General features: G+C 34.4%; 1 long non-coding RNA gene across 1 annotated transcript; it reads right to left on the bottom strand.

Moving 5' to 3' along the window:
* Window positions 1-2,616: 2,616 nt before the first annotated feature.
* Window positions 2,617-3,336, bottom strand: LOC124343476. Its single transcript, XR_006919263.1, has 2 exons — window positions 3,128-3,336; window positions 2,617-3,007 (listed from the first exon to the last, which is right to left on the bottom strand). It is a non-coding gene; the product is annotated as an uncharacterized LOC124343476 (long non-coding RNA).
* Window positions 3,337-8,669: the final 5,333 nt, after the last annotated feature.

The following is an 8,669-nucleotide window of genomic DNA, read 5'->3' as shown; positions in this document are numbered from 1 at the left end:
ACTTAGTCGCACAGTAGTCGAGTAGCAAAAAAGTTAAACTGTTTCTTAACTTTATTTTTTTCTCAACCTTTGACGTCTTCAAATTTTTAATAATACCATTCAAAAGAGAGTAGATTTCTCGTTCTAACGGTACCAACTTTTGTATTAAAAATTACTTTTTTAGATACCATAAAATCAATAACACATTTTTTCCAAAATACCACGTCATCTTTTTAGAGACAGAGAAAAAAGGCGTTTTATTTTCATAATAATATTTAAATAATAAATAAATAATAATATAAATAATACTTTAATGAAATTAAATTTTGAGTCCTTGTTCTTTTTTTCGAGAAGAGCAGGACGTACTTTATTCGATATGATTTTTTGGACACCAAACCAGTCTAACAATTTTAAGAGTGATCGTTGCATCGATGCATCGAAGTTATAAATGCATTTTTATCATAGGACGGCCAAGATATTTTATGGTCGACGGCAACATTTTACTGTCTATTTCAAATATCTCGACTTCCACAATTAATCTTCTCTATTTCTTTGGACGCGATGTTAGTATTTTTCTTAACAGTCCACAAGTAGACTTTTTTAAAAGTAAACGTAGTTTTTGCATTAAAGGGTGTTGTCGGTTGGGTAGGTGTGTTAGACGAAGGAATTCTTTGGTGTGTAGAAGTTGGCTGCAGCCCATTTGAAACGAATCTTTGTGCTATTTTCCTAGTACAAAATTGATAGTGCACAAACAGTAAAATGTTTGATTATCATGTAGGGTTAATAATCAATGAAAATTGTCTACTTCAATTCAAGGAAATAACTTCTGGAAAAAAATGTACGAGCCTAGTCTCCTTCGAAATAGCACTGTCATCGTCACTAATTTCGCAAACAGACGACAGTGCCCAATACTGAATCAGACACAGGTTCCACTCAGACAGACAGTCAGTACACAAGAACCTACAGGAATAGAGGGGGGTTCATTTTATATATGGATTCAAGGTGGCTTTAATATTTTGTCATACGTCTTTAATAGTCGTCAGCTTAGCGTCATTTCTTAGGATTATTTCGACTATGGGGCATTCAAGCAAAACCAATCGTGACAATATTATTCATTACCAACTTTCGTTTTCAACAATGATTGTCCTTCAGAACTTCAGTTTAGTGGTTGATTATTCTCTTTTCATAGTGGATGTTATGCTTCATATTGATTGCCATACATCTCGGTCAAAACCAACAATGATCAAGGTAATTCGGCAAGACGTTTTTTTCGTGTCCAAGTCGTCCAAAATAATGACCCAATCAAAAATTTTGGTCAACTTGGCATTTGTCAAAACTTAAATGTAAAAAAATTGGGCAACTCGAGCAAATGCAGTTTAAATATTTTTTTTATTATAAGACCTTAGTGACGAAAAATGACAAAAAAAACTCGGTGAAAAATATGCAAGACAGAAAGGCGGAGTAATTTCATGTATAAATGTATAAAAATTAATAAGTTATCGAAATTGCAGTAGTCTGGATCCAATCTTTGATAGACTAATCTACATTTTTGTAAATTTTAATTACCACAACGAACTTAGGAAAGTTTTTAAAGTAAATCCTTTGTTGCACAAGGTTCTTCCAACTCGATACAAAATATTGCCAAGTAATTAGATTGAAAGAATTCTTTGTTGCAAAAAGACCATTGCAACTGCGATCCATGTTCTTTATATAAATTATACACGCCATTCCCAAGAAGACATTGCAAACAATGAAACCCACGCTCTTTGATAGTCAAACCCGGAAAAACTTCTCGTAATGCCCACATACATTTTCTTGAAGTCGCCCATAACTTCTTGCAAGGCAAATTATTTTAATGAATGTCATCTTTTATAAATTCCAAAACGGCTTTTAACCCCCCCCCCCCCCCTCACTGCCCTTCTGCTCATGAGAACCTAAGGCAAAGCCATTTGCTTTTATTCGTACTACGTTTTCTTGGCATTCTAAACTTTAAGAAAGACACGGATTGCCAAAAGTTGCATTGGCTTTTTGACGACGAGTCTCGATGCACCGTTAAGGTACCATCTCTTCATCATTCGCCTTAGCAATTGCAATTGTTTTCATACTTGGCAAAGACTATTTTTTACATATGGCGATATTAAATTTGCATATACAAAATGGGCAGAATGAGAAAAAAATTATTGTTCTCTAAGGCGTAATTCGAGAGAGTAATTGCCAATCGTTCACCTGCTATAATAAATAAAAAGCGAATTGTGAAAATTATTATTATTTAAATAATCCCACATAAAGAAATTGGTCTGCGTAAACTTTAAAGGTTAACCCTTGCGATGATATTGAGAATAAATTGAATAAACTTATTCACAAGATTTATGACAAAATGTTTACCTCCTAGAATGCTTTGAGACTCATTCATGTCCAAATGTTAAATGCTTTAACACTTTCTTTATTTTCCTGTGTATTATAAATCCGAGTCTATAACCGACTTGTATGTAGACTGATGTTAAAGGGGTAACTAAAATAATTCTTTGGAAATTAACATAAAAAAACATTTCTTGTAAGCTCTAATGTGGCCAAGAGTAAGACTTAATCAAACATTATAGCCGTGCTTTTGTCCTAAATAAAATTTAACGCATTCCATTCTGTTTCAGAATTTATATTACTTAAATACCATGAAACCACAAGCAATATTACACTTTTATTGTTTCAAATAAATACTGAGACATCGAATAATAAATAAGAACAGCAGATATTTGAAAATTCTGCAATTCTTGTTTTTAGCCGTTGTCTTGACTACGGAGCAGTTTTATCAATGCTACAGACAAGCAATCAAATAAATATTATTTTTCCAAACATATTAACCAAACAGCCATCCAGGAAATCTATTCCTCTTTGCCATCATCTGAGATTCAACGTCACGACTGAATCTAGTTATGCGATAATTGATAATGGGATAGTTTTCCGTGTACTCATGTTGTGCTGATACCAATAGTACACATACGGCAACGAAGACAAAAAGAATCAACATACCCTATTAGAGATCAAAAAATTATTATTTGTTGTTACAATATAGCTCTAATAATGGAATTAGGTATATAAATTCTTATATCTATGACAATAATTAAAAGCGAAAAATTTTCTAGTCAGTTACCTTGATCATGTTGAAATTTTTTGATTATTTTCTTCTGTTTAGTTGATTAGTATTGCTAAGCCAACTGATGTCTGGTGATGAAAAGCGAAATTTTACGCTCTTTATATACACATCGCCGTTAACGTATCACCCGCACAAACCCTTTCTCTCATTTTAAGTGACAATTATTTGATTTTTTAAGGTCTGGAATTTCCAAGTTAGTTGAAGGACAATGGGATTACCCAACAGATATAGTCAATTTCTGAATGCAACTACGAACCTATGTTAGCGATATTGTGACGTAGTAGTTGTTTATCTTTCAAACCTGTTTTGAAATGAGTGACCCACTTATTTGGGTTTTCCCAATATGCTGTTTGAACATAGACAGAACTACATTTAACTCCAATTGAAGAAATTGTAGTATCATCGTACATTTTTATCAAACTAACTACCTACTATACCCAAAAATCTTCAAGAAAACCTATTTTGGCATTATGTCTTATCACTGAGCATACAATTCAATCTTAGGTGAACCGAAGGTTTTCAGTTTCCGTATTTGAAACCGCTTTAAGGCAAACTTAGAGGTTGCATATTTGGGGAAAATTTCGCAAATCCGATGTCATTATAAATATACCACAAAATAGATGAAAATATGCTTAACTTAATGAACACTTAACACACAACTTAATGAAAGACAAGACATAATTCGAACTTGTTTTTACTTAACCAGTCCTCATTTTTTAAAACCCGCTTTGACAAAAAAGCCGTAGCTTTTCCAAACGGAAACGTTGCATTACCTACCCAGGTATTTCGAATTTCGTTTTACTTTTCTAGTTAGTGATTTTACATTGCATCTAATGTTTCAGTGTGATTAACTATTTTGAATATTCACTGATGCGATGAGTTTTTCTTCCTTTTACTTTTTCAAAAATGAATTTCCTAGAATTACGGCTTTAGACTGCTGCATTGCTGATTCGATTAACAATCTTCGGAATTCTGCTCGAAGAAAAAAAAACAGGAGAGATATTGGGAAATGACAAAAAGAAATGAAGAATGTGTTAAATACAAACGAGTCAGAAGAGGCCCCATTTATGCAACTGGTTGTAATTCATTCCATTTAAAATCACTGTGGAATTGTTTGTATATTTGGAATAAATTTTAACACAATTTTCAGCTTCAGTATATTTTCTACCTAGATTTATATTCGTCCACCCTTAATTTTGAAATTGATTGATACTATTTGCTGGCGGCTTGTCTCTGAAAAATTTAAGTCTGACATGGTGTAAAAGTCACCATTTGAAAATTGAATTCGTATTAAATGCATATGAAACAAATTGCATCTTCTGCTTGACACGTGTTATTTAATTTTTGAAATATTACCAGTAACCAAAATGACCCAGCCTACATTCAGGCAAGGAGGGTAAGAGGTGACTCAGCTACAAGTCTCAAGGCATGGAGCTTCATGGAACAAGTGGCCTTCAGGCTGGGCTCCACAAATACCATTTCTACCTATTAGCCACAGAAAGAATTCCTCCTATGAATACATATTCAACATTATTCGTTTTACACACTGCTGGTGCATTCGTCAGAGTAAATATCAAAGTTTTACTCAGTTGTTAAACACAAAGTTTACCTTCAATACTTGTTTCAGACCAGGGTCATCACAAGTCTTGGATGGGGAGCTCAAAGAGAAACGCTTCTGTCCAAACCTAGCGTCTGGTTCTTATAAGGAACCGAGGGCAAAGAAGGCAAAACCAAAATAATAGAAAAAGCAATGTGAGCTTTTCAAATCAAATTGCAATTAGCATATGTGGACGATTGACGACTTTTAACAAATGTCCGGCTTGAGTTTGTTCCAGTCCCCCCCCCCCCCCCAAACGCGTTGCAGACAATTGCCCCCAACCAATGCCTCCCGAAATTCATTAATTAGTCCCACCACAGAAAAATACCCGGTATTTAAATCAAATAGCTTGATTAAAATTATAGAGAGGATGGTGTGATCACCCCATAGGATTTGGCCATAAGATTTTGTCCTCGGTTATGCATACTTATGGTAGTGACACTTCTTTTAAAAGAAGAACAAAACCAAACAGTGTTGCTAAAAAAAAAACAATAATTTGAATTTGTAATAAAAAAATTTCATTGAAAAATAGAAAAAACCCGGAAGAAGAAGCACGAAGGAAAACTTCGACTCAAACCCAAGACTTCAGAAAGGGTATATCCGCCCGAAAAAAACTTAACATCGACAAGGCCTCGGCATTACTCTAAATGAAAGCATGCGAAATATTCGGAAAGAGGCTAATTCTCCAACCATTGCCCATCTTAATTCCATCCCTTTGCCGGCCAATGTTACAATTAAGACGTCAGACAAGGACGTTTTGGCATCTTAATCGGGAATATATCAAATATCCAGGAAGGTGTCCACAGCTGACTAGAAGTTGGCACACAAAGCAAAAACAAACATTGTTTTTTAGACCTTAATTTTACATGTAAGAACTTGGAGAATCACTGTAAAAAGCGAATCCTGCTTTACATGTCTTCACTGGATGCGACTACACCCCAGCTTTTTCAAGAAAAGCCAAAACTCGTCCTTTATCCATTCTTGAACAGAATATTAAATTTCAAGAAGCGTTTTCTCGCTGGGTCAAAATAAGATTATAAAGAAAACGCGCTCAAGATTATAGAGAAATATGTTTCATGGCGAATGATGACGAGTCAGATGGTTTCTTGTCCGTTTACGGCAAATTTACGAAAATACGCCGTCAGGCTTACAAATCGCTGTCTGATTACATTAAAGCCTCAGAGTTTCATGCCTGATTTTATCTAAACTGATTCTATTTAATATTATTTAAATTTTAAGCTTAGTTCTTGAGTTGATTTTTATGAGGTAAATTTTCGAAAAAATCGATAATTTTCCCGATTTTTTATCTCTTTCTGCACCCAAACGCCCCATCACCCATCACCCAAAAGTTATGCTTATGAGGTAAATCTCTTTCATTGTGGCTCCCGGACTACACTTTTGATACTATACTCTCTCAGTGAAGCTACATAAACAAGACTTGTTTGTGAAAATTGCACATACATACACAATATACACAAACATAACACGCATAAGAGACCTTAATAATGAAACGAATAAAACAAAATGTTGCAAACATACAGAAAGATGTTTTAAATAATGGAAGATGATGGAGATGAACCAATCTCAACTTCCATGAAAATGAGAAGCAAATCTTGACATCATGGCATAATTTTTTATTTTGCCGGATCGCGCTTTTCCTCTTCTCTTTTGAGTACCAATCTATGCTTCTCTGCGAATCCCAAGGCCGCATGATATGATTTTATTTTCATATTTCAACCGTTAATATCTCGGAAAAAAAGCCACAAATAATGAAACAGTTTTGGATAACTGTACGTAGAGGGGGAGATCACCCAGCCGCCAGCGCATACACAACCAGTCAACCATACACAATTTGTATGCGGCGGCGGCTGGGTGAACTATAGCGTAATCGGTGATTTTGAAAAACTGAATAACTTAATAATGCTAAAATATATTGGCAAACAAATTTTACAATCTTAAACGTTATTTTACTATTTTTGTAGACCAATATAACCATTTCCGTACATAACGTGGAACAATGAATTTACTTAGGGACTGTCCACCATAAGGGCTTTTGTAAACAGCTTTCGGTGACTTGACAGATGTTAAGCATAGTCCCTCACGATTAATTGTATTATAAGAACATCGTTCATCCCATCATCTTTAAACTTAGCAGTATGATTATGAAGATGATCAGGAACATTTTTTAGTTGTAAAAATAATGTTTTTCCCGTAAATTCATTAGATTGTGCTACTTTTTCCAAATTTTATATTTTATATTGCTGCATGTTTGTTGAAATAGTAAATATTAATATTTCCAAAAAAGGTTTTGATTTTTAAAAGGGTCTGTTAGGGTGGTATCCCTCATATTGTCATCCTACACCGTCATCCATCGAAAGGGAGAAAAGGAAAGTATGAAAAAAGGGGGCTCCGGAAGTATTTCCAAGTAGTTCTCCCCCTTCAGGGCCGGCCCAACCGCTAAGTAAGGCAAAGCTTCCGAAGCTCGCCGAAAGGAGCAGCGCAGTCAAATTCGTCGTCTTAGGAGGGGGCAAAATGTCGACTGCTGGACTTTACACAGAGTAACCCATCTCCTTATCTCTTGGGTGTTGGTAATGTGCATGACAACTCTGCATGACTGCATGATAATAATCTGCATGAATTCGCCGCATGAACGGATTAGCGTTGGATTCTCATGTGATTAGTCGTAGATTCATGTCAATATAGTTTATATTCTTTTTTTTTTCAAAAATGTTTCCTTGTTTTTTCTATATTTTTAAAGCGAAATAGATGGAATGCCAAGATTCTGTAAAAAATGCGAGTTTTTTCACACATTTTAAAACAAAATCTGAATTTTGTTTTCTTTGACGAGGACCTGTTAGAACGTGTTCAAACATATTTCTTGAAAAATCCGCAAGTTGTCACTCATGCATGCATATAAGGGAGAGTATTCGGATGAAGCCTTATGGACATTTCCTATTAGTGGAGTCAAGATATGAAAAAAGGGGGGTTACCGGGAACAAATTGCAACACCAAATATTTTTCATGAGCTTTGTTATTACTATAATTTTAGATTTGTTGTAAAAACCCTCCTCAGAAATAATAATTTTTACTTTAAAAAACTAGAAAACAAAATGTAAAAATTAGAAAATGTATTAGAACTGTGATAAGAAATAAAAATAATTTTTTTTACAGCAAATAAATATTTCCCGTCTTTTTATTGATCAGAGTTTCAATTTTTAATGTTATAGCTTTAACGATGTTTTAGTAATTAAATATGCTGTGAGGGACCATGCCTCAAATTTTATGAAATCACCAAAAGGTGTTTAGTGTTTACAAGGGACCTTATGGCGGATAGTCCCTCCGTAAACTCATTATATCTAGTCATGTAGTTGTCCTAAAATTTTGATCTTTTGTACAAAATTAGTTAAGATATCAATTTTCCTAAATTTAAAAGTCGTTTTTAAAAATATTTAATAGCTCTTTAGTTTTTTATTGAGAAAGTTCGCAGAAAAAAGTTATTTGCCGCTATGGTTCATAAAAAAGCCGCCGCATACAGGTGGCGTTTCGTTTCACGTTTCGTAAAGAAAAACCAAAAACCTTTCGGTGAAGAAGACGGTTCAAGAAAACCAAAAACCTTTCGTAAAGAAACAAACAACCAAACGCCATCTGTATGCGGCGGCATTTTTATGAACCAGAGGGGAGAAAAATTGTTTTCAGCCTCCTTTACTTTCCGTTCTGAGTTTTAAGAATTTTACAGGGGCGATACTGGTCTCCGAGTTATCAAACAATTTAAAAAATACCGCGCTATGATACAGATCGATTTCTATCAAACAAATCGACACATAGCTTCTCGCAATTTCTCCAGGCCTAGGTCGCGATACTTCATTGATTTACTTTTTTAACTCAATTTTATTGGTCTCTTATTTTGGATCGATTTACAATCAATAAATGTATGGCAGTTCT

The sequence above is a fragment of the Daphnia pulicaria genome, chromosome 6, assembly GCF_021234035.1.
Source record: "Daphnia pulicaria isolate SC F1-1A chromosome 6, SC_F0-13Bv2, whole genome shotgun sequence".
Classification (NCBI taxonomy): Eukaryota; Metazoa; Arthropoda; class Branchiopoda; order Diplostraca; family Daphniidae; genus Daphnia; species Daphnia pulicaria.
Note: the sequence above shows the minus strand (reverse complement) of the source record. Positions and strands in the feature narration are given on the sequence as shown.